This window comes from Cygnus atratus, chromosome 24 (genome assembly GCF_013377495.2).
Source record: "Cygnus atratus isolate AKBS03 ecotype Queensland, Australia chromosome 24, CAtr_DNAZoo_HiC_assembly, whole genome shotgun sequence".
Lineage (NCBI taxonomy): Eukaryota > Metazoa > Chordata > Aves > Anseriformes > Anatidae > Cygnus > Cygnus atratus.
In genome coordinates, this window is record NC_066385.1 from 11161 (window position 1) to 35698 (window position 24538).

The 24538-nt window shown below is 42.4% G+C and overlaps 1 long non-coding RNA gene across 1 annotated transcript; it reads right to left on the bottom strand.

Annotated features, from left to right (window-relative positions):
* Window positions 1-2575: 2575 nt before the first annotated feature.
* On the bottom strand, window positions 2576-21699 carry LOC118255308 (uncharacterized). Its single transcript, XR_004780930.2, has 4 exons — window positions 21403-21699; window positions 6657-6752; window positions 5014-5115; window positions 2576-4895 (listed from the first exon to the last, which is right to left on the bottom strand). It is a non-coding gene; the product is annotated as an uncharacterized LOC118255308 (long non-coding RNA).
* Between the last annotated feature and the right edge of the window lie 2839 nt (window positions 21700-24538).

Consider the following 24538-nt stretch of genomic DNA (forward strand, 5'->3'; position numbering starts at 1 on the left):
GCAGTAACATGTCCATGACATTCTTCCCTAGCCACAAAGTCTTCCATTTTATCCGTTATGGGGAACATCAGCACCTTTGGGATAATGCACCCCCAGACATACATCTTTACAGACGAGCCAAACAGTGTATCAACAAATGCTGCAATGACTGTGGTAAAAGCTGAACCAGGGTTGTCTATATTATCACTATGATTTAGCAACTCCATACAGTTATGGGTCAAATACCACAGCTTCACCAAGAAGCCAACAAGGACCTTGAAGGTCACATTTCTGTCTGGAGTTCTGTTGTAAAGACCCCCCCCAAACACTGGGAATGCCTGTAGACTATCCTAGAGAGCATTGGAGAGACTTGCAAGGCTTTCAGGTAGCGCTAGAATACACTGGGAAGCCTGACAAAGACTCCAAAAGGCATTAGAGCACATGATAGGTCCACAGAAGACCTCAAGGTTGCACTGGGAGGCTTCTAGGGCACCCTAAAGGACACTGGACTCCTTGCAGGGCTTTCAGGAGCCCACTTTGGGTCCCTAGTAGACCTGCATGGGCACTACGGTGAACTGAGGGACCATGGGAGGCATCTAGTGTTCACTAAAAGGCCTTTAGGACACACTAGAGTACACTGAAGATCTCTGTGAGTCCTCTAGTTGGCACTACAGCATAGTTGAGAGTCCTTTGAGGCCTGTAGCTGCCACTAGAGCACACTGCTGGGTGGTGGGAGGGGAGCATTGGAGGCTTCTAGAGTGCACTGGGATACATCTAGGGGGCTCTAGAGCACACCGTAGAGACCTGTGAGGTCTACAGGGCAGGCTGGGGTACACCACAGGGGTCTGGAAGCCTTGCAGGTGTCACTAGACTACACTGAGAGGTTCTTGAAGCCTCTAGGGTACACTTGGAGGCCTCTAGTGCACTGTAGAATGCACTGGGGGGCCCCTGAGGCCTCTGTGGACACCTAGAATGTATTGGAAGGGGACAGGAGGACTTTGGGAAGTCACAGAGGGAATGGGAATGTCCTGAAAGGCATCCTGGGAACACCAAAGTGCACTAAGAGGGTTGGGGGGCCTGTAGAGGGTGCTGTAATGCCCATAGGCAACCCTAGAGAGCACTACAGAATCCTGCAGGGCTTTCTGGGGGTGCTAGAGCTCACTGGGGTGCCCTGGTAGATCTGTGGGGGCACTAGAGAAGAATGAGGGGTCATGGTGGACCTCTTGTGTGCACCAGCTGGCTTTTAGGGCAGTCCAGAGCACACTGGAGACCTCTGTGATTCCTGTAGCTGGTGCTAGAGCACACTTGGGAGCCCTGGGAGGCTTCTGAGTGCACTGGGAGACTTCTAAGTGGTGCTACAGTAGACTGGAGAGACCTGTGAGATGTCCAGGAGGCTTTAGAACACAATGGGGGCACTGGCAGCCTTCTGGGGGAGCCCTAGCATACTCTGGGAGATCTCTAGTGCTCTCTAGAGTGCACTGGAGGGCTCTGGGATGCCTGCAGAGCAGGCATCCGGCAGGGGTGGGGGCAGCACTGGGGGCCTCTAGAGTGCACTGGGATGCATCTGGGGGATGCTAGAGCACACTGGAGAGCCCTGTGAAATCTCCAGGGGGAGACGGAGCGTACGGCGTGTTAACCTCCCAGCTATGCTCCCACTCATGCCCGAGCAGTGGCGCTGCTGCGCATAATCTTGAGGGGACGCTACTGCACATGCTCGCGGGGCACTGCTGTGTATGCTCTCGCGGCAGCACAACTGCGCATGCCCGACTGTCGGCACTACCATCCATGTTCACGTACCGGCACTTATCGCGCATGCCTGAGTGCGGGCACTGCTGCGCATGCTCGCCGCTCTGCCTTTGTTCTTGCCTGCACTATGCATGTTGCCTCTGGGTCTGCGACCGCGCATGCACGCCGTGCAGGCTCTTGCATGTGCCGCGTTTTGGTCACCAGAGGGAGCAGCAAGTGCTGTGCCGCCAGAGCTATGCGCAGTTAGATGTTGTGTTTGCGACTTCTGATCACAAGGTGGCAGAAGTGAGTTTGTAACAGCTACTGCGCATGCGTGCCACGCAGTGCTTTATCTGTTTTCCGATCTGCTTCTAACGATTTCAACGGGAACTGTGCAGAAAAAGACACGAAGCTGGTGAGAGACTGCACCTCTCACCCCTGTCTCAGAGGAGAAAAATTACCCCTTGCCGTGTGTGGCTACTTACTGGCAGTAAAGCAAACGACAACTACTCATGGCATGCACTGGAAACTACAGTGGCTGGCTGGAAGTCTGGTGCCCAAAGACTACAACTCCCAGCATGCTGCAGGACTCAACATTTTCTGACCCTACAGCAGCACACACCCCCACACACTCCATTACTTGCTACCAGATGCGGAATACATGCAGAACCTGGTGTGACACCTCTTACCTCTGTGTCCATCTTGGCACAACCCGCCCTGTAGCTTCTTGACCCCTTTCACAGCCTTCCCTCAGTTCAGCCGGTCCCACAGCTGTCCCCCAGGTGGACCCAGCGCCTCCTGTGCCATCTCCACAACCCCAAATAGTCTCATGAAAGCACAGCTGATTCGCGGAAACGGACTCTACAATCAGTAACATTGTAAAGTAGGTATGTTTATTCAGTGCTGGGCAGCAAGGGGGGGTAGTCCCACCAAAGTCGTGCGCCCTTAACATGGCAACTTGCTTTGGTTTGACTCGCGGAAAGCTGACTCCACAATCAGTAAGATTGTAAAGTAGGTATGTTTATTCAGTGCTGGGCAGCACAGGGGGTAGTCCCACCAAAGTTGTGCGCACCCTAACGTGGCAACTTGCTTTGGTTATATATAGTAAAGAGTTACATATGCATGAAGTTTCCCAGTACGCCTATACATATGCATGACCTGTCCCCGCTTAGTATTAAAATTAGCTCCAAGAAGTCATTTCCATAAACTCCTCCCATCTGCGCTTGCACAGTGCCTTCTGGTGGTGGGCGCTGAGGGTCGTGAGGATGAAGTAAGATATCTTCATCAGGGTTGAACTTTTTACCTCGTCTCCTTGTGCATGCTCTCTGAGCCCTTGGTCACAATCTGGGCCATAAGGTTGGTTTGGTCCAGTTCTCAGGGTCCAAGGGGCTCCTGTTATCTTGAGGCCTTGCATATTTGACATTCTTTATCTTGTCCTTTTATGAACAGTCCTGCTTATCTCTGAGCCCCTGGTCACAGTCCGAACCATAAGGTTGGTTTGATCTGGTTCTTGGGGTCTCAGGGGCTCCTGTTATCTGGAGGCCTAAGCACAGCACAGGCACAGTACATCGCAAATGTAGCACATATTAAGCAATGAGTGTTGCCTACATATTCATTCTTAATCAATCACTCTCTAATTTCTAATCCCATGTTTCACAACTGCACTCACCTTCTCCCTGACTCTGTCCACAAGAGCTGGCAACTACTCCTTTGTCAGAGAACAGCTCCAAAGCCCCTTTACACAGCGGGGCCATCCCCTTCTGCCTCCATCAGGGGCTCCTCCAGACTCATCCAACAGCTGCCACCCTTCAGGAATGCTGGGCCACCACCTGATACATTCCCACACCCACACATGCACTATTTAACCTGCTTCCCTGAACATAGTGACAGCCACTTACTCTGTGCAAAGGGACTGCAAACACAGGAGTGTAATAAACAAAGCAGCTGTTCATTCATGCACATCAGTGCCTGGAGGGAGGCTGCTGCATGGCTGATGGCCCCTATGCACCCATTTCCCCGCATTTCACCTCAGAAATCAGCATTGGATGAGCATTCATCTGTCCCATGCTGACCTGTTGCTTTCTGCTACCATGGACTGTAGAGCAGGGCTGGAGGAAAGAAAAATAAGGCCAGGGAGCAGGACAGAGGCGTAAGGAGAGAAAAAGAGAAGCGCCATCTAGACAGGTGGGTATAGCAAGAAACAATGGGTCAGGCAGCAGGACAGAGAGATTTGCAGGGGAAGATGAGACAGATGCAGATAGCAGTGATAGAGAAGAAAAAGGGAGAGGGGAGTAGGGAGCCAGAAGCATGGATGGATAGGTACAGTGGGAGATGGTGGACGTTGAAGAAGCTTCTTTCTTGGTCTCTCTGCCGGCTTCCTCCGTTGTAGATACAGTTGCTTGGCTGTCATCCACCCAAGAGAATGCACTGGCATCTTATAACTCTTATAACATTAGAATTCATAGCTAACTAGTGTCTCGCACATACCCAGTATGTAACCATACAGCACTTTTAGTGACATACACAGATCATGCCATGCATGCCGGTGACCCAGTCTGCTGAGGACGGCTAAAAGGGATCCTTCTTCCCCCACAGACAACAGCTTTCTTGTCTGCAGGTGGAGGCAGCTTCCAGCCACACCCACTTCATTTCAGTTTTCATCTGCCTTATTTTTTGTTGGTCTTATCTTCAGCCACAGCAGTTCCTGTCAAAAGTGAGCAATGACTCCACCTTCCCCGTTTGATCTCATCATTGTGTATAAGTACCTGAGGTGTGGGAGACAGAGGGATTTGGCCAACCTCTTTTCAGTGGTTTGTGGGGATAGGACAAGGGCTAATGGCCACAAGATAAAGCACAGGAAGTTCCGCACCAACATGCAAAAGAACTTCTTCACAGTGAGGGTGACGGAGCACTGGAACCAGTGAAGCCCAGGGAGGTTGTGAAGTCTCCTTCTCTGGAGATATTCAAGGCCCGTCTGGATGCCTACCTGGGCAGCCTGCTCTAAGGAACCTGCTTTGGCAGGGGGGTTGGACCCAATGATCTTTCGAGGTCCCTTCCAACCCCTTAGATTCTGTGATTTCTGTTTCACTCATGCCACTGCAACAGTGAGGCAAAATCCTGCAAATCTAAGCCAGATGGAGTCGGTGACATCCACAGCAGAGGACAGTATAACGTAGCCCTCACTGCTAGCCCTGAGAGAGGAAGAGAACACACAACTGTTATCAACAGGTATTATCCAAATCTGTTTTAGGCTAGCAACCTTCCTTCTGTACGAGTTTCTATACCGCTCTTCCCCGAATTGACTCAAACCTGCTTCAAGGTTGGTCCTGGAGCTAGAGGCAGCCATGCAGGGCAACCAGTGTTGCGGGAGTCTCCATGGAAGCTCTGAGGAGCTGGGGAGGCATTCAGCATCTGTAATTGTTGGGGGAGTGGAAGAGACTATTATCTTCTTCCCATCCTCCCCTCTGCCAGTTCTCCACTCATTCCCTGGGGCTGCCCCAACTTCAACTGACAGGGAACCTGTCAGAGTTTTCCCAGGCAAGTGTGCCTGGGAGACCCAGCCCACAGGCCACTGTACACCCACCCTGCTCTGGGGCTCCTGGCTCTCTGTGTGCATGGCCACCCAGGGCTGCACAAGCCCATGGGAAAGACCCCAGCAGTGGCTGCCCCTGCCCCACAACCCCTGCCCACACCCAGCAGGCTGTGCCCCGCAGTCCCCCGGCGCCTCTCCGTCACATCATCCTGGGGCAGTCAGGAGACACCCCTGAGCCCGCCACCACCAAAAGGTCTCGTTAGCCGCACTGGTGGTCCCAACACTTACCTGGTGCCACTAACACTGATGCTGAAATGAAATGCTTTCTTAGTGCCGCCATGCTGCAGAGTACAGCACTGCTACGTGCATGAGCAGAGCTGGGTGCTGCAGTTCTGTATTTTGGGCATGGGGAGGCAGTAGCGATCATGGCAGCACTACTTAAGTTATGTGTGGAGCAATCCTGTCATAATGAAATTCCAGGAGAGGTCCTCAGGATACAACAGGGGTGAAAAGATGCTATAGAACCAGGGGAGGACTGAGGGACACAATAAAGGGTTTTGCAGGAGTCAAGAGAAAACTGTAATGGTCCTGAATGGGTGAGTGGGGCAACATGTCTACTCAAAAGCCCAGTAGCAGAACACAACATGTCCCTGCATGCATCTTTGCCTATGTGTTTGTAAGCTTGGACTCTTCCTCTCCCCATCCCAGAAGCAATCCTGCATAGCTAAGGAGCACACTTTTGAATAAGGTGCAAAGGGACTGCAGGAACCATAGCTATGAGTTAGAAGAATAAAGCAATTGTTTAATGAATGCACATAAACAACACGTGGGAGTGACTCTGCCATGGGGCTCAATGCCAGTCCCATCCCCTGACCATGTGGTATCCTTAGATACTCTTAGATACTCTACTAAGAGTCCTTAGTAGAGCAGAGTTCATCTGTCTGAGGAAAGATTGGCTGCTGATCTTGATGTGGTAAATCACTGACAGTAACTGTCAGCTTCCTCCCCATCAGCTTTTTTTTTTCTTCTTTTTTTTTTTTTCCCCAGGAAAGCATTTGATTATGTTATTTGAAATGAAAAAACTATGATCTTACCTGTCTATGCTTCTGTTCTACTGCTAGACTAGAGCCCAGTTAGGAACTTGCACAGCTGTCAGCTTGTCTGCCTGTCAGACTTCAGACATCTGACTGTCATACCAACACAGTATTAAAACAAGATCTCAGATCAGAACACAGAGCGGAAAACTTGGTGGCACAGGGAATGATTACTGTCGAGATCTTAATCAGAAGACTATTGTACACATGTTAGAAATGCCTTTTAATTGTTCTTTGTAGGCTTGGTTTAGGCCACCGTTCATATTAGATCCTATGCAAGAATCAGTCCCTAAGATTGCACTAAGCTGTACTGCCACCAAACCTACCTGTGAGCAGTAATTCATCTGCACTGTGAAGAATTCACTTAATGTTTGGGGTTCTCTCAGTTCCACCAACCAGTCTCTTCTTAAGGGAAGTGGTACCTGCTGACAAAGAGTGAATTGATTTTGACAACCAGTAACACTGTTCCTTCGGTCACTAACACTGCCTCAGAAGACTTACCCTCTGGCTAATCCCAACTCATATATGATGCAGTCTTGTAGGCAGCAAGGAGGACTCCAGCACAGTTTGAAGCTGGTGGGAGGTGCATCAGCCTCCAGCAGGGCTGATGTGGGAGCCAAACAGGTTAGGAGTCACCTGGCTGAGTCTCCCCTTTTACCTTGATATAATGTCACTGCATCAGCACTAACTGACAAAAAAAATAAAAAAAATTGAGGCAAGGGCTATCCTCTGCTTATCTTACTGCGACGGGAAAAGGAAATGCTGGTGGTCCCCAGGGAGTGATCTGTCCTCTGCTTGGCCTCTGAATGGCCTGTGCCCCAGTCCCAGCAGTGTCCGGTCATCCATCCTGTTATCCTGTGGCATGGGAGCAAAGGCGCACAGTACCATGTAGTCACCAGGCCAACTCCAGACAGTGAAGGGAGATAAAGAGACACCTGGCGTCATGGAGGCTTGGGAATAGGAACACGGCTGGTTTGTAGTTGCTACGACTACTGGAGCACTGTTTGGCAGTGGGCTTAAAGATTTTATGCAAGGATTTGGGTGGTGGGGGTGGGGGTTGTAGCAGGTCTTTCAGGTGGTGTCAGAGGCATTTGAGGTGTTGGGCAGGCTTTACAAGTAGTTCTGATACTGTAAGAGTGGAGTGGTTCAGGTTTGGGGGTGGTTTTGCAGTCCAGGGGCCTTAGAGGTTGTTGGTGATCTTGGGGCAGGTTCTAGTGACGTGGGGCTTTGGGGGCTGGTTTGAGGGGAATCTGCAGAGCCCTCGCGTGGAGAAAGTTCACAAGCAGGAGGTCAGGGTGGGGGTTATCTACCAGAGGGGTTCTAAGTATATGTGAGTGACAGTGCCTTCAAGTACTACATGTACTGTTGACACCGCAGAAGAAGTTGTGGGGGACCCCAGAGGAAGCATCATCTTCAAAGTCATTGCAGGGGACTCCAGTGGACACATAAAATATCCTCAGTCAGAAGGCACCCACAAGGATCATTGAGTCCAACTCTTGGCTCCACGTAGGACCACTCAAAAATCATATCATATTTCTGAGCGCATTGTCCAAACACTTCTTGAACTCTGGCAGGCTTGGTGCTATGACCACTTCTCTGGAGAGCCTGTACCTGACCACCCTCTCAGTAAAGATCTTTTCCTAATATCCAGCCTGAACCTTCCCTGAATCAGGGATGAAAATCTCATCAGTGTTGAAAAGTCCACACCCCTTATTGCTTCAGACCCATCTCTCATTCACCTCTACATGTATTTCTCCCAGACCAGCCCTACTCACCCCTCTCTTGCCAACACACAGAACTCTCCCCACACTGATGTGCTTGAGTTCAGTACAAGGACACCATATCAAAAGCCCACTTGCAGGCCTGAGGAGAACCCTTGGGTTCAACCATGGTATTTTACTAATCCTTTTGCATTATACCCCTTCAGACCTTCATATAAACAATGCTTAGCCACTATAGTCTCAGCCTTTAAAGATGTCAGTACTAATGGCAGTTAACTTTCCTCTCTCAAACCCTCCTTGCTCTTTCCTTTCTTACTTACACCATGCTTCGCAGAGTGCCAGGAACTGCCTTGCCTGGAGGGCATTGGGGTCCCCTGGTGGGGAGGAGCTGGGCTACAGCTTGCTATGGCATGATATTGGGCTTGGTGCAGACTGCTCAGTAGTCTGTTTCCCCAGCTGCTCTCGGCCATGCAGAGCTACAGAAATAAAAAACATCTTTTGTGAGAGTTTTGAAGATGAGGGGACTGTGATGGTTTACCTGGGATTCTAAGGGAGGATGTGTTGAAAGTTTGAAGGTATCATGTGGTTTAAGAATATCTTAGAGAAGTCAGGATGGGTGGTAAAACAATGGCTGTGTCTCAAGACAGTAATAGATGGTTGTCAGTTTGGAACTGTTTGGAAGATGATGGGAACGGTAAGGAAGCGAATTAATGTAATGGAAGAGGCAGTTCAAAAGGAGATGTGAAGTCTATAGGAGCAGTGATGGAGTAGTAACTGAGGGATGCTGCTGAAGTCAGGAAGGGGCTATGCTTCCAGGCTAGTTGTTCTGATGCTTTGAGGTATTAGGCAGGTATCAGGGTATAATGTTTTACCTGTCTCCCACTTGAACTGTTGTTACTTTTCTCCTTTGTGATCTAGACCCTAATTTCCTAAGTACTAGCCTAAAAATACCTGACTGTAACTTGATTCTAAAACAGGTGCTTCACACTACATCCCTGTACTGTTGACTAAAGCAGTATCTCCTATGCAGAGAAATTGTTGTCCTTCTTTTTTTTTTTTTTTCTTCTTTAATGGGTATTGACACTAACACTGTGCAGGCCAAGTGCTAGACTGGATGTCTCCACTAATTGAGTTAAGAGTATAAAAGTATGCTAAGTGGAAGCTGTGTGTCAAAAGTGACTTGACCCTGAACAGACAATGAGGCGATGGTAAGTTCTAACATTCTTTTTTCAGCATTGAGATTCTTGTTTCTCTTTTACATTACAAATTATGTTGTCGTTTTGCAGGTACCTACCTAGTCCCATTTCAGGCTCACATCTGCACTTTTGCTATCTCACATGGCTGTACAGTATATATTTCCTCACAGCTTGCTTTCATAACTTAGCAATTTCCTCAGAAGTTTCAGTGCATGTAAGGAAGCTACCTAAAACACTTCTTGAATCAGACCACAGGGAGATGAACCCTAGATGGAATATTACAAATCCTACTTAAGGTTTGGAGTTCAAGTGTCAAATCTTTCAGGAACTTATAATTTACTTTAGCAAACCACAAAATGCTAAACCATTGAATGTAAATCCTAAATCCAATACTGTGACTGATAAGCCATATTAGCCCTCAATCATAGTGATATCCTAGTGTTATCCTGTAAGCTTTAAATTTCTGGAAATAGACAGCAAGCACTGAAGGTTAACCGACATCAACTGTAAGCAATAACCAGTAAAGCCAGGTAATAACCTCTAAAAAACTCTAAATGTTGTTACAGCTGTTTTAGAACTTTTTTTTTTTTTTTTTTTCCAGGGGGAGAGTGCAAAATGGTAGCTTCTGGATGGGAAATAATATTTCAGAGAAATCTTATGCACTATTAACATGTTTAAAGACATTTTCCTGTACTGAATAAAGGCATTGCAAATATCTTTATATGACCAGCCTCAGGAAAAAGAAGTCAAAACAATGCTGAATTACATGTGAAATAACACTAATTAAAATCAAAGACTGCTTTTAGCATTCAGACTTAGCAGACTAATTATTCAAAGGCAAGATGGTTGATTGACTTAAGAGAATGATAGCTGTTCGTGGTCTAAATGGATTCCAAGGCTGAATGGGGAGCATATGTTACCATACCTAAGGGAGAAAAGACAGTAAAGTGTTAAAACTTTCTTAACTACATGAACTTCCTTAGCTATAGCTAGTTCAAACATCTATACATGCAATACAAAGAAAGCTAATGAGAACAACTGTACTGGCTATACAGGGAACAACATGCAAAGTAATTTTAAAAAAGTTTTTATGGTCTTATAGAAGTTGGCATTTCAACATGAAGTTGCAGTAGAAGATATCCATGAATTTATGTGCATCTTTGCAATCAGCAATATTCCCTGAATTCAACCCACAAAAAAAAAATAGGTCAGTTTCTTTTTTTAAAAAAAACACTTTGTAGTATCTTCTTAGGGAAGTCTCACAGCACTCCCGTATTATCAGAGACACAAAAAAGGCATTGTGATAAACATAAAAATAAAAGCCAAGCTATGACGGAATAATACATCTGATGAAAGACAAAGAATTCTGATAGACCCAGTAACTTTATGATGTTTCTTTTTCCTTAAAACAATTACTTTATTCTTCATGAAGCAGCAGCATCCACCCTCAACAGCTAAACGCGACAAGCATTTTTGCCTCCTGGGGTTTACCAGGGGTTATTTTGACTACTGATAAAGACAGCAGTGTTATGAAATCGTCACTTTATATGAATTGAACAGAGAGCATTAATCTGGGCAAATTACTTCTAATGGTTAGAAAACTATGGCTGTAGCAAAGTCAGACAATAGTTTCCATTAGAGGACAGAAAAATTATGCCCTATATAACCTCCTTTCTCTTAGACCATACAGCTCAAGGAAGGTTTTCATTCTTCTGTGATATAATTTAGAAAATATTTCCTGGATCTCTGACAAAATACATGCCTAGCCTTCCCTGCTAAATTACCCAAAAGCATCTGCAATGATGGGTGTAAACCCAACTTTTCTTTCTGAGAGTCCTGAAGTCTAGTTGAGAGGGAAGGTATCAGGGAAAACACACACACACACACACAAATAAAATAATAATAATAATAATAATAATAATAATAATAATAATAAATTAGCATTTCTTAATTTGATTTCAACAACTGCCATTGGAAGTTGAGCCTAAATGGTTACATTCCCTGTGAATGTTTACAGGCTTTTTTTGCCAAACAGACGGTGCCATCTGCAGAGGTAGTGTTTGGAACAGCTTATTCATTCTGCATTTAGTCTAGAAAGAACATAGAAATAGGAGAAGTATCCAAAGGCAAAAAGCTCCTCTCTTCCCTGCTCCTATTTTGAGATGTTTCTCCCGTTTTTCAGCCATCTGATCAACTGCATTGAATATATGCTTCTAGTCATCTGCTTCTAAGACTTTCAGAATACTGACTTTCTACCTATTTCCATGTTCTCATTGTTTACTGTTCTTGACGTTCAATCACTTTACTGAAGGCATATCTGCTTCCTCCAGTGTTTTTGGTGACACTGATCCTCTCTCCACCTATGCATGCACATGGAAAATGGATCATTATATTCTGCTATGAACAGTTTCTACATTTTATAATAGATGCATCAGATGGACATAGAACCCTTGCCTAGATAGCCCTTATTTTTTCCTAAACTGACCATGTTTTACCATGTTTGTAAGTTCATTTCAGGCAATATTTTCATGACCAATTGTTTACCATCAAAAGGCATAGTTGTTTTTGAGGCTGAATCAAGCGTGTCAGAGTTTAAAAAGAAAGCCTCTTACCATTGTCTGTCTTTATTATCTGTGTGACCTATATTTGCAGATAGTTAAACATCATAGCACATAAGTATAGACTCTGGTAACAGTCACCCATGTTATTTATCTTATTATTAGAAACTGCTTTTGAGAAACATTTACAGGGAGTCCCTATGTGATAACTGTGCCTGTGTGTTTCTCTGCCAAGTTTCTATGAATTACCAGGGGCAGGGAGTTTAGCAGTTTGCTATCTGCCAAATTAGGTCCCCTTGATCTCTGAACATGTAATCCCAAATTGAATAGTGGTGTGACAGATTGTAATATCAAGTATGACAATGTTAAACTGGTCCTCTCCTCTTCTTGGACTGTTCATAAACTACAACAATATTATTGAGCACTATCGCTGATGCAGTGTGGCCTTGGACACACACCAAACCTGCCTCCATGTTTCTCCTGTGTGGTGAGAAGAAAAAGTATGCCATACAACAGACCTAAGCTTCCAAGAGAGAAGTCCTCAAATCTTGCACATAGTATCAGAATAACCTTTTTTAAAAGCATTATTGGTGCGACACACACAACGGGCTCTGTAGAGGAAAAAGCTAGTCAATTTATCCAAATTCTTTCAATAGACTCTCAGCTCTATCTGCCAGTAAGCAACATTCCCAGTCTTATTGCAGTCTGAGAAGAAAAATCTTCTTTGTGTTAGTATTTTTCATGCTAATCACCAGAAAGTTTGTAATGAATGTTGAAGACAAAAACAAAGCCTTCATTGAGGCTAAGAGGGAGAGTGCCTCTTTCATGAGAGAAAGGGAAAAGGAATCAGGAAGATACTATGACATTTTGCAGGCATACAACTCATTGAATAGCAGTGCAAGAACACTTTTCTGAAATATTATCTCTAGTAACTTTTCTGCACACAGTCTATTCACAGATGCATTTCCTTTGCCAATCTAAAGTAGCTATTCTATCAGTAGTTTAAAAGTAAATACACACTTGTGATGCACCCAGATACCACTGACTGCATTCAAGTGTCCATCATACAGAAGCACTCGAACAAAAAAGTACTCAAGTACTGATAGCTTCATTTCACTGTTCTGCACTGAGGACTTTTTCCAAGCAAAGCTCATGTCATTTGAGAGATTGGTACTCAACTAGATAGCAGTTCTCCTAGCCGATTGGTACTCAGCTAGCGGTTCATCCCAGAGAGGGAGGGGGGAGGGTGAGTGAACGGCTGTGTGGTACTTAGCTGCCAGCTGAGTTAAACCACAACACTGCTAAAGCTTCTATAGACCAAAGCCAGCTTTTTTTGGTAGATGTCATTGTAGCCATCCCTATTTCTAAATCCTAATTCTGTTCAGATTTGTTTTTATCCCTATGCTAGAGATCTGTTGTTTTAGTATTTGATGTTCTAAACATCCCTAGATCTGTTAAACTGAGTTTTTTCTTCTCTCTTTATTCTGTTATTCAGTCAAATTGCACGTTACTTGAACTGTGTAATACTTATGTTCAGTTGTATGCACAGCAACTGACCTTTTCTTTTGAGATGCAGATGCTGCGTTTCTGCTGTCATACACTGTTTCATCACTTATCAACTGTATACATGATAACATTGTTTGAGTTTTAGGAACACATTCTTTGTTTACAAAGCGAAATATCACTGGAAGAGCCATCAGAAAACATGAAGACATTCAAGGCAACTTGATGGGTAAATATTTCTGTTTCTTACTACTGACCAAACCATAGAAAAAAAAAAGTGCTTTTTCTTAAGCACACTAATTTGAATTAAGGGTTTATTTTTTTCACAGAGGCAGTTTCCTACTGACACTGGCTCAGGCTACATTATGATTTACTTTTTCTTGTGAAGGAATGTGACCTAGGTATGCCTCAAATATATGAGACTGACAGCAAAAACAGTTCCTTACAGGATTAGAGAGGAAGGAAATAAATACAGTGCATTCAGTCTCCTCATCATGCAATTCTCTATTCATGGCTTAAATATACAGCATTGACTGGTCAGAAGTCAGTTTTGTATTAGAAAATAGATTCTTTCAGCTCATTTCAAGTGCTTTTTATAGGAGGTGTAGAAGAAATGTGAGAAAGAGGTGTCAGATTCTAGAAGAATCACAGAATCACAGTATCATTTAGGTTGGAAAAGACATCTGGCATTTCATCATGGTGGCTTTCTTGGCCACCTGAGCACCCTGCTGGCTCATATTCAGTCAGCTATTGACCAATATTCCCAGGTCCCTTTCCACCAGGCAGCTTTCCAGCCACTCTTCCCTCAGCCTGTAGCATTGCATGGGGTTGTGCTCCAAGTGTTGGACCCCGCACTTGGCCTTGTTGAACTTCATACAGTTGGCCTCAGCCCATCCAGCCAGCCTATCCAGATCTCTCTGCAGAGCCCTCCTACCTTCGAACAGATCAACACTTGTGTCTTACTGCACTGGATATCCTCGTCCAGATTACTGATATAAAGAGAACTGTCCCCAGTACTGAGCCCTGGGGGACACCACTAGTGACCAGCCTCCAACTGGATTAAACTCCTTTCACCACAACTCTTTGGGCCTGACCACCTAGCCAGTTTTTTATGCAGTGAAGCATACACTCATCCAAGCTATGAGCAGTCCATTTCTCCAGAAGAATGCTTGGGAAACAGAGTCAAAAGTTTTACTGAAGGCAACATCCACAGCCCTTCCCTCATCCACTAAGTGCATCATCTTGTCATAGAAAGCGATCAAGTTCGTCAAGCAGGACCTGCCTTTCATAAACCCATGCTGACTGGGCCTGATCACTTGGTTGTCCTTTTTGTGCCACGTGATGGCACTCAAGATGATCTGCTAGATAACTTTCCCTGGCACTGAAGATGAGAGGAGACAAGATTGGATGGATCAAAGGAGAAGAGTAAGTTGTTTGTTGCTTGTTTTGTTTAGAGAGCATCAGTGCAAACTATTCATTTAAAACAACTTTGGCTAATTAGATATTTCCAAAAATCCTCTGTGGCTAGAAGTGTCTTTTCCTTCATTCTCTTGTCAAAAAGGACATCTAAGCATTCTGATACTTTTAAATAATTCTTCATGCTCTATTTTCATCATCAAACACTGTACTGGGTTGTTGGGTTTTGGTGTTTGTTTATTTGTTTGTCTGTTTGTTTTGTTGTTGCTTTGATTTTTAATGCAGAAATGACACAGGCATAAACTAATCCTGCACTGAGATAAAACACAAGAGATATGAAGTAATTTTATGATTTTATGAAGTCTCTTGTCTCTGTTTTCCTGTGATTGTTGCCTTTTGAGTCCATTGACCTGAATACAATAAAAATGGTGATAAATATGCTTATCAAGTTATATTTCCATTTTACTGTTCAAGTCTAGTCTAAAAATGGAACTTAATTCCAATCCTCTAACATTTATTCCTTTTCAGTTCTTTTCCAATAAAGGCAGCAGTCTTAGATTATCATACCATTGCTTGATTTAACATGAACTCTAGATGCAATAGTCTTGCATTAGAGACAAAATGAATCAGCATAGTAGAATTCATAGCTTTTGTACCTTCCATATGCTTAGATGACTTTTTTTTCTTTTATAATCAAAGTCAGATCAAAGATACAGCATAATGCATACCAGTTCTGTGGTGCATTTCACTCTACCCCTTAAGAAGCACTCCCTGCTTCTTTTTCTCTCCCACTTCACCTCCATGTTACAAATTGCAGACTGATGATTCCTAGACATTAAAGAAATTTACTTATTAATTTATTTTTAAAATTCCACTTGCTTGTTGTTAAAATGACCCTATCCCTTCACTCAAGCAGGCACTGGGAGGGAAAAGCTTTTCCTATTTGTGACATTCATTAAATAAAATATTAAATAATCTAATGCTGAAAAGTTTGTAAAGTGATATTTTGTCTCTCAGTGTTTCAATGACAGTCAAAGTACTGCTTTGTACTAACTGGTAAGTTTCTTAATTTACTAAATGCCTTAAAGAGTAGCATGGAAATACAATAGAAAATTCAAGATTTATATTCATGACAACGATTGCTTGAAAGTATTGTCCTTTGAGGAAATAACAGGCAGGGTGAGAACCTGCCTACTTTGTACTAGCTCCTTTTTGACAAGCATCCCACGGGTCCAGTTTCAAAGTCTTGATGAAAGAGCCCAAAGCACGAGGGACATACTTTGTTGCATCCTAAGCATGTGGAAGTAAGGCGTTGCTCTTCTCATCTAATTTCTTGCACACAGCAAAACAGCATCACTGTTCATGAGTACAGACTGGGAGAAGAACATTGAAAGCAGCCCTGCGGAGAAAGACCTGGGAGTTCTGGTGGATGAAAAGCTCAACATGAGCCAGAAGTGTGCGCTTACAGCCCAGAAGGCCAACTGTGTCCTGGGCTGCATCAACAGAGGAGTGACCAGCAGGTTGAGGGAGGTGATTGTCCCCCTATACTCTGCCCTTGTGAGGGGGTTTGGGGCCCCCAGCGCAAGAAGGACGTGGATCTGTTAGAACGGATCCAGAGGAGGGCCACAAAGTTGATCAGAGGGCTGAAGCACCTCTCCTATGAAGAAAGGCTGAGAGAGCTGGGGCTGTTCAGCCTAAAGAAGAGAGGGCTCTTGGGAGACCTCATTGTGTCTTTTTCAATACTTAAAGGGGGCTTATAAAAAAGATGGAGAGCAACTTTTTTTTCTCAGTCAGGAGGACTGAGACAGGACGAGGGAATGTTTTTAACTGAAAGAGGGTAGATTTAGATTAGAGGTTAGGAAGAAATTCCTCACTCAGAGGGTGGTGAGGCACTGGAGCAGGTTGACCAGAGAAACTGTGGATGCCCCATCCCTGGAGGTGTTCAAGACCAAGTTGGATGAAGTCCTGGGCAACCTGATCTAGAGGGTGGCATCCTTGCCCATGGTAGGGGGGGGTGGAGCAAGATGATCTTTAAGGTCCCTCCCAAATCAAGCCGTCCTATGACTCTGATACATATAATCAATGCTGAGATTTTTTTGTTTGGAATGAAGTCTATTTGTAACAGAAGCAAAACTGCTTTTTGCTCTGTCTAGGCTCCTGTCAGTAGGATTGTTCTTTTCTTGATGGAATATGCTTGTATCTTGGGGTACTAGCAAACAGGAAAATGATAGGGAATTGTACAAATCACAGGTTCTGGAATTATCTATATCTTCATGTTCACTGCAAACCAGACAAAACAAATGAAATCTGGTGAGACATCACATTGTATAACCAAATTGAAAATTAAGGACCTTGAATTAAAAAATGAAGTGGTCATGCTGCATCTATTCCATAAGTGGTTATTTCAGAATCCAATGAGGGAGCACAATTTGTCAAAGCATGTGGTAGAGTGTCTGGGGGGCTCCTAATAATTAGAAGCTATTTGGCCAACTATTTAAAATTTGGCTATTATATAGATAGCCGTTGGGCAGTTGACAATGACGGAGGAAGAGCTCATTTACCTCATACTGATCCAAGTTATTTGGAAATAAACACTGGACTGAATTCTTCTCTAGCATGAATGGACATAACTTGGCAGAGAATAATGCAGTAACAAAACGAAAAAGTAAAAGTAACTAAGAAGGAATGACTTTTTATTTCTTCTCCCGAGTGTGAAACAGAAAGACAATACAATAATTTTCTTCTCTTGTTGATAATTGGGATGAACATTTGGTAAATGCATATCCAAAATGGGAAGGGAAGGGAAGGGAAGGGAAGGGAAGGGAAGGGAAGGGAAGGGAAGGGAAGGGAAGGGAAGGGAAGGGAAGGGAAGGGAAGGGAAGGGAAGGGAAGGGAAGGGAAGGGAAGGGAAGGGAAGGGAAGGACACTTGTCTCTTACTGTAGATTATTACATTCTAGTAAACTGGCACTGATGAAAAAAAGGACCACAGCTACTCAATACATTTAGTGCATGAGAATTGGCTCTGAATTTTTTATGAAGCACTGCAACTATGGACCACCTCATACATTTTTTAGTCCAGATGCTGTTATGGTTATAAAACATAGCTAAAAAGCAATGGGACTTTGTGAGTTTGGTGTGTGCAACTAAGGAGTGTGCACTGGTAAACAAGTATATATCCTTTGTTAAGTTCACCTGTAAGAATGTATTTATTCAGAATTTCCTATAGCATATGACGTCAAGCAACATCACTGGCAGAAAAAAACTAGAGCACCCAAATGAAAACACTACTCTTCTCATTGCAAGTTTTGTGGAAAGTCAATTGCAGATTTACATTTAACTTGTACATAGCTCAGAATACAAAGGTTATTGTGCGAGTTATCGATTAAAATTATTGATTACAATTGAATAAACTGTGAGGTTTTCCAGAAGGTCAGCCTGACTGTGGCATACCAGATCAGCTTCAGCAGACAGCAAATACAAAGATTTTTATATTATTTTTTTTTCTGATCCAGCAAGTGTTCAGTTTGTCAAAAGCATGTGTTTTGAAAGTAACAGCCACAAGCAGCTAGTCAGCTCAGGTAGGATAGTATTTAAGAGCACAGTAAAAGAACACTTGTTTTGTCCTAAGTTACAATGAACTTACAGTCTGATAACTCACAGAACCAACATGGAATACCACAACAGCATTAGCCAATGTCTGGACAAAACTTGTATCATATGAACAATGGGGACCTGCTTTCATAGGTAAGTTATTTTTGGCAAACCATATCTACTCTATAGTCTGACATTACTAAATCAACTCCTAGCTCATAACAAACAAACAAACAAACAAAAAGTAGGGTTTCAGTCACAGTTCTGCATGCTTTCATTTTTAAAGGTTAGCAAATACTTATTTAATAAAAGCCCGTTTAATTAAGACACTGGCTAGATTCTTCTAGGTTCCATACTTGCATTGTGATAAGAGAAGTTCCCAGATTTTGGTTCCAGCCCTCCCACTGGAACTAACCTGTAGAACAAACTATTACAACACAGAAATCAATACAATTTCATGTTCCTGATTCTGAATTCCATTCGATGGTCAAAGGCGTACTGCCAGGATTGACCAGTAAGGGACAAAATGAACTTGAGACAATCTGGAACAAGAGCACCTGCAGGTTTGCTGTTAGAAGTGAGCAACTGACTAGAAATTTACAGAAGAGAAGCAATCTGCCCACAGATACACATGTATCATATAACCCCTTAAACCAGGCAGACTTAATAGACGTTGTAGATATTCTTTTTTTCATCAGACAGCCCTCTCACTTGAGCATGCTGCCACAGAAACTTGCTCTTGGCATCCTTTAGCATGAATATGTTTGCTATATTAACAGCTAGTGCTCAACCATTTTCTCCCAAGCCCAGAAGTCTTCTTACTACATCTCTTGGTCTTAATTCACCTGCCACCTCCTCTAAATATTGATAGAGCTCTTAGAACTGTTTTCTGCAATTTAACCTTTCAGACATATCCCATCAGAAAGGCAAACTATCTCCCAGTAGGCTAGTTTTCTAAGCCAAAACTAGCAGGGCTCTGGGCTCTGTTTGGCAACTAACAGAAAAATACTTGTTTGCATTTAGCAACACTCAACACTGTGAATCAGATTTTTTAGTACAAAATCAGTTTACAGACCCTATCCTGTTACTTCATGCTCTCTGCAACAGTTTTACTTCAGCTTCTTGCCTTTTAGAAATCAGGGCTGAGAAATTTTTCAGGAGACTCCAATCAAGGAAAGAATATCTCCAGAGTTTCCCTTAAGCACACTGCTCTTTTAGCGTAGCTTGCTTATTTTTCAAATGATCAATTTAGAGAAAAGGCAGACAGCAATAAAAATAGGTCAATTAACATGAGAAAATTAAAATTAAACAAATAATATGAGAAAATGGAAATACTACGCTGATGTAAAATGACAGTAGTGTGCTTTTGATTGCTTTATGAAAGAAAACAAATCTGTATTATCTGCACACAAAAAAATAGAAAATTATTTAAAGTCTCTAATATCATCTTAAGCAGGAAGGCATTTTAAATGATTAGCTTAATTTGTACACTTTTTGAAAGGGTAAAATAAATGACTAATGTAGAAATGGGTAAAGCATAAGGTTAGAAGCATGGTTGCCATCTGAACTGCCATCTGAATTCACACAGTCTTTCATCTAGTGTGGCTTAGAATTAGAGTAAGGAAGCCAAGATCTGACATTGCTTCAGTTCAGTAAAAAGGCATTTATTTTGGACCTTGATCCCAAATTTATTCTGTAACTCTGAAAACTTCTTTCCTTATTAGAAAACAAAGAAGGAAAGAAGGAAATAGCTAGTGAAACAGCTTCAGGGCAGCTGCCTAGACTTTTTCATGGTAATTAGTTCTGTTCATAGACTAAAAAAATATAAACAAGTTTCATTAAATACAGATGAATGACATTTTCTACATTCATAAAACTATACATCAGCATTTGTAGGAGGTCATGAAGGCATCTAGTCCTCATCTTAATTAGCCATGGTAGTTTAAAGTCTAAAAAGTAGTGGTAGGGGGGAATCTACTGTTAATTAATCCATTATATTTTTTTCTATTACACTAATATGATGCATATAGGCTTTGAAATATGTAATCCTAATGCCAGTTTCTGTAGTTATAAAAAAAGGCCTATGCTAACAACAAAGTCCATTTTATGTCTTATATTCTAGTTGACTTTCTATCTTCTCAGTTTAAGGGATGTAGCCTGAGGCCACAGTCATGTCAGTGAGCCACATATAATACTGGCAATAAGCCAAGTATCAGATTCTTGCAGGAACTAACTCCAAAATAATAATGAAAAAGACCCTGTATACATACATGCTACACACTGGAATGGTAAGTCTACCTCGTGAGTCTCATGCTGTACCTTTTGTAAGATCTTTAGCAGGTAACTAAAACCTTATGCAAAAGTTCATATAGGGGGCAACCCTGGTTATACGTGCAGACTAGGGGATGAGACGCTGGAGAGTAGACCCACAGAAAGGGATTTGGGGATTTTGATCGACAGCAAGCTGAACATGAGCCAGCAGTGTGCCTTGGTGGCCAGGAGGGCCAACCATATCCTGGGGTGCATCAAGAATGGCATTGCTAGTCGGTCGAGGGAAGTGATTGTCCCACTCCTCTCTGTGCTGGTGTGGTCTCACCTTGAGTACTGTGTGCACGTTGGGTGCCACAGTACAAGAAAGACATAAAGCTGTTAGAGAGTGTCCAAAGGAGGGCAGCAAAGATGGTAAAGGGTCTAGAGGGGAAGACGTATGAGGAGCGGCTGAAGTCACGTCTACGGCTTCCTCACAAGGGGGAGTGGAGAGGCAGGTGCTGAGCTCTTCTCTCTGGTGACCAGAGATATGACCCAAGGGAATGGCTTGAAGCTGTGACAGGGGAGGTTCAAACTGGATGTCAGGTAAAGGTTTTTCACTGAGAGGGTGGTTAAGCACTGGAACAGGCTCCCCAGGGCAGTGGTCATGGCACACAGCCTGACGGAGTTCAAGAAGCATTTGGACAAGCTCTCAGACACATGCTCTGACTTTTTTGGTGGTCCTTTGCGGACCCAGGAGTTGGACCTGTGGGTCCCTTCCAACTTGGATTCTATGATATGGTTTATCAAAACATACATAAAAGCAATTGTCTACTTACCTACAAGAAATATTTCTGATTGTACTTCAGTCAAGAGAATGATTCTGTATTGGCCATGTGAATCTCAGTCTGAGCCTTGGCTGATTGCAAGAAGCTGTGCATGTATCATAACAAGACCTGCTGCTAAATGGCTACTTCTCAGTGGAGAATGAATTGTTGTGCTCACAGACATTTGTACTTCAGCAAACTTAGTCATCAGTGAAATGATATGTAATTTTTTGTATCTAGAAAAGCATTTGGGTGGGCAGGACCTATCAGACTGCAAGCTTTCCATCTTCATAGGACAGAAAGATGCTTAGCAGGTATTCTGAGAGGAAACTGAAAATGAGTTAGCCCTGCGCTGTAGTAACAGCACATCACTGCTTTTGAATTGCAGAACGAAGATCAAAGAAACAAACTGCTTTCCCAAACTACTGGAAGGCAGATGCACAAACTTAGGAGATACTTTTACACTATTCATAAAATAATAATAATAATAATAATAATAATAGTCATAATAAAGGAATGAAAGCACTGAGAATTCCAACACTAAATACATTTTGAGTGAAAATGGATATGCTTTGACTATGTCACACAACATACTAATGCGATCTCCAACATCGCACAAACTAGGTGTGCTCATATCAGTGCGGCACTAAGCATGAATAAATTCATTACAGCTGAGTTACTCTTAAGTTCTGATTTGGATATTTTGTGGGCATACCTTCTCACAGGCATCACCAGCTCAGGCATCTCAACCACAAGCCTGTACTTGTACTAACAGTTCTGGTAGTTTGGCTAACCTGGAGCAAAAGAAATGGAAATCCACAGGATTTGTTTACCAAAAAAAAAAAAAGTAAAATGAAATGTAGAAACAGTTAAACAAATAAAAAGGTATTGAAGAGAAAGAAAATCAGTGAGACATAACTGAACATGGACAGACTTTCAAAGGAAGTGATGGAAGCATGTAGCTGATGAAACACTGTAATACTACACGGAGAATATTTCAATATTGGCATTTGATTTGAAAAGATGACCAGGTAGGTCTGATTTCTCGCTCTTCTAATTTCCACCAAGTTTCTGACCTCTCCCTAATGTGTATTAAGACATTTCAAAGATCAGTGCTCTGCATGATTTCCAGAAGCAGTTTGTGCCAATGGAAAGTGAGATATACAGCATCTGAATGAGTACAAGGAAGCTTGATCAAAATTCCAGTCTCATGGTTTGTTCTGAATGCTTGCTGTACTCCTTTCAGATCTGGAAAGTTACAGATTGACATATCTCTGGATTTTTTATGTTGTGATACTTTTCTCCTAGGATCTGTGCCCTACTGGTTCTGGGAAACTTGTGACCTCTGCATTTTTAATTAGAACTTGTAACTTTTTCCATAGCAACATATTTTGATGTCACAAATACAGAATCTGTCAAATCAAATGACTTCCAAGTGCAAAGCTAAGTACTTCTGGTCAAATGAAGTCCAAGTATATAAAAACACTGAGATGCAAGCAAAACTGAAAATAGACAGCAAAGCAAGGATGGAAGTCTTGACCTTGGTTAATTCATAACTTTGATCTTAGTAATTAATAAATCAATACAAATATGAAAGAATTACATTGCATGCTGAAGTAGTTTAGATGAAGAATTCTTAATACTAATTTCCTTGAAGATGAGAACAGATAAAATCCATCTGTCTGATTGGTGTGCCAGTACTCACATGGTACAAAGGAACAACTATTTCCAGGAAATATTATAGCTATGGAAAAATTTTATTCACATGTTGAACTGTATAAGCAGGCAGGGAAAGAAAATGAAATCCTCTGAAACAAAATCTGAACTCAGATTTTAGCAGACCCACAATATTATGAGGAATAATGTGATTCCATATGATGGGTTAAGAAAAACAGTATAACATAACATTTAAATATGTATTTTTTCAAAAACATTTCCTTATGATACATGCCTTGCATGTGCCAAAAATATTTCTTTCAAATCTCAGGAAGAAAAACTAGATTTTTTTGTCATTCAGATACACTATCTGTATGTTATGATAATACATTCACTGATTCTTGATTATAGACACTTAATTGTATCACTGTTCTTGATAGCGGTATAGGCTTTTTTTACATATTTCAGTGTCAGTAGAGGCTTGCTCAGAACATTGCCACTTGTCACTTTTTCCTTTCACTTACCAAGAAGGAAACTACCAACATTTCTCTCTAACATGAAAAAATTATAGACAATAATAATATCATTTTCTGATGAACCAGACTTGAGCTCACTCCCACCATAGTCAGTTACTTGTCTTTCCTTTTCCTACATTAAGTTAAGACTAAGCATGGACAAGGAAAGCATCTTTTACTGTCATTACCATTACTGCACATGATAATAACCATTATGTAATGGCACCCATAAGTAATTGTTTGTCAGGCCAGCAGCCAAGAGATATATGATCATCATTTAATAATAATAATAATAATAATAATAATAATAATAATAATAATATATCGTATTGAATGAACCCCATCAGGAAGAGAAGACAAGCACCAATGTGGGAAGAAGTTTTTTTTTCTGGGTAGCATTAGACACATGACTACTATCCCTTTGTCTGCACCATCTGTTTCTACTTTTCACAAAAACCGCTGGAAAATTAAGCTAAATGTGGTGTGTTTTAACCTTGCATTGCAAATAAGGCCTTCCTGGGGTTCCTGGATCCCTCATCACTGCAGATGCCCTCCCTGAGTGTGCATAGGGGAGAGCAGCACAAAAACATGAGAATTTTCTATTTCCTAGCAGAAATCTGGTGTTTTCCCTCATCTATCTCTGGTTTAAAAGAAAACTGAATAAGTTCAACATTCCAGAAAATGTATTTTGTTAGCCTGAAAGACTATCTGAACTGAGTATTCAAATAGATGACAATACTTACACGATTTAGATTTTCTGCTTTAAAATGAAATGCTTTGTTTATATAAATTCCTAAAATTGTCAGAATAGGTAATTTTTCAAATTATGTGTTTAATCTCCCCAATTTAATAAAAAAATACGTTGCTGTGAAAACTTTGATTTCCAAGATAAAAAATTTTAATTTATTTACAAAACAAGACAATAGTAAATCTTCTGCTACATATAACATTTGCTTAAGTAATCTGACAGCTAATTT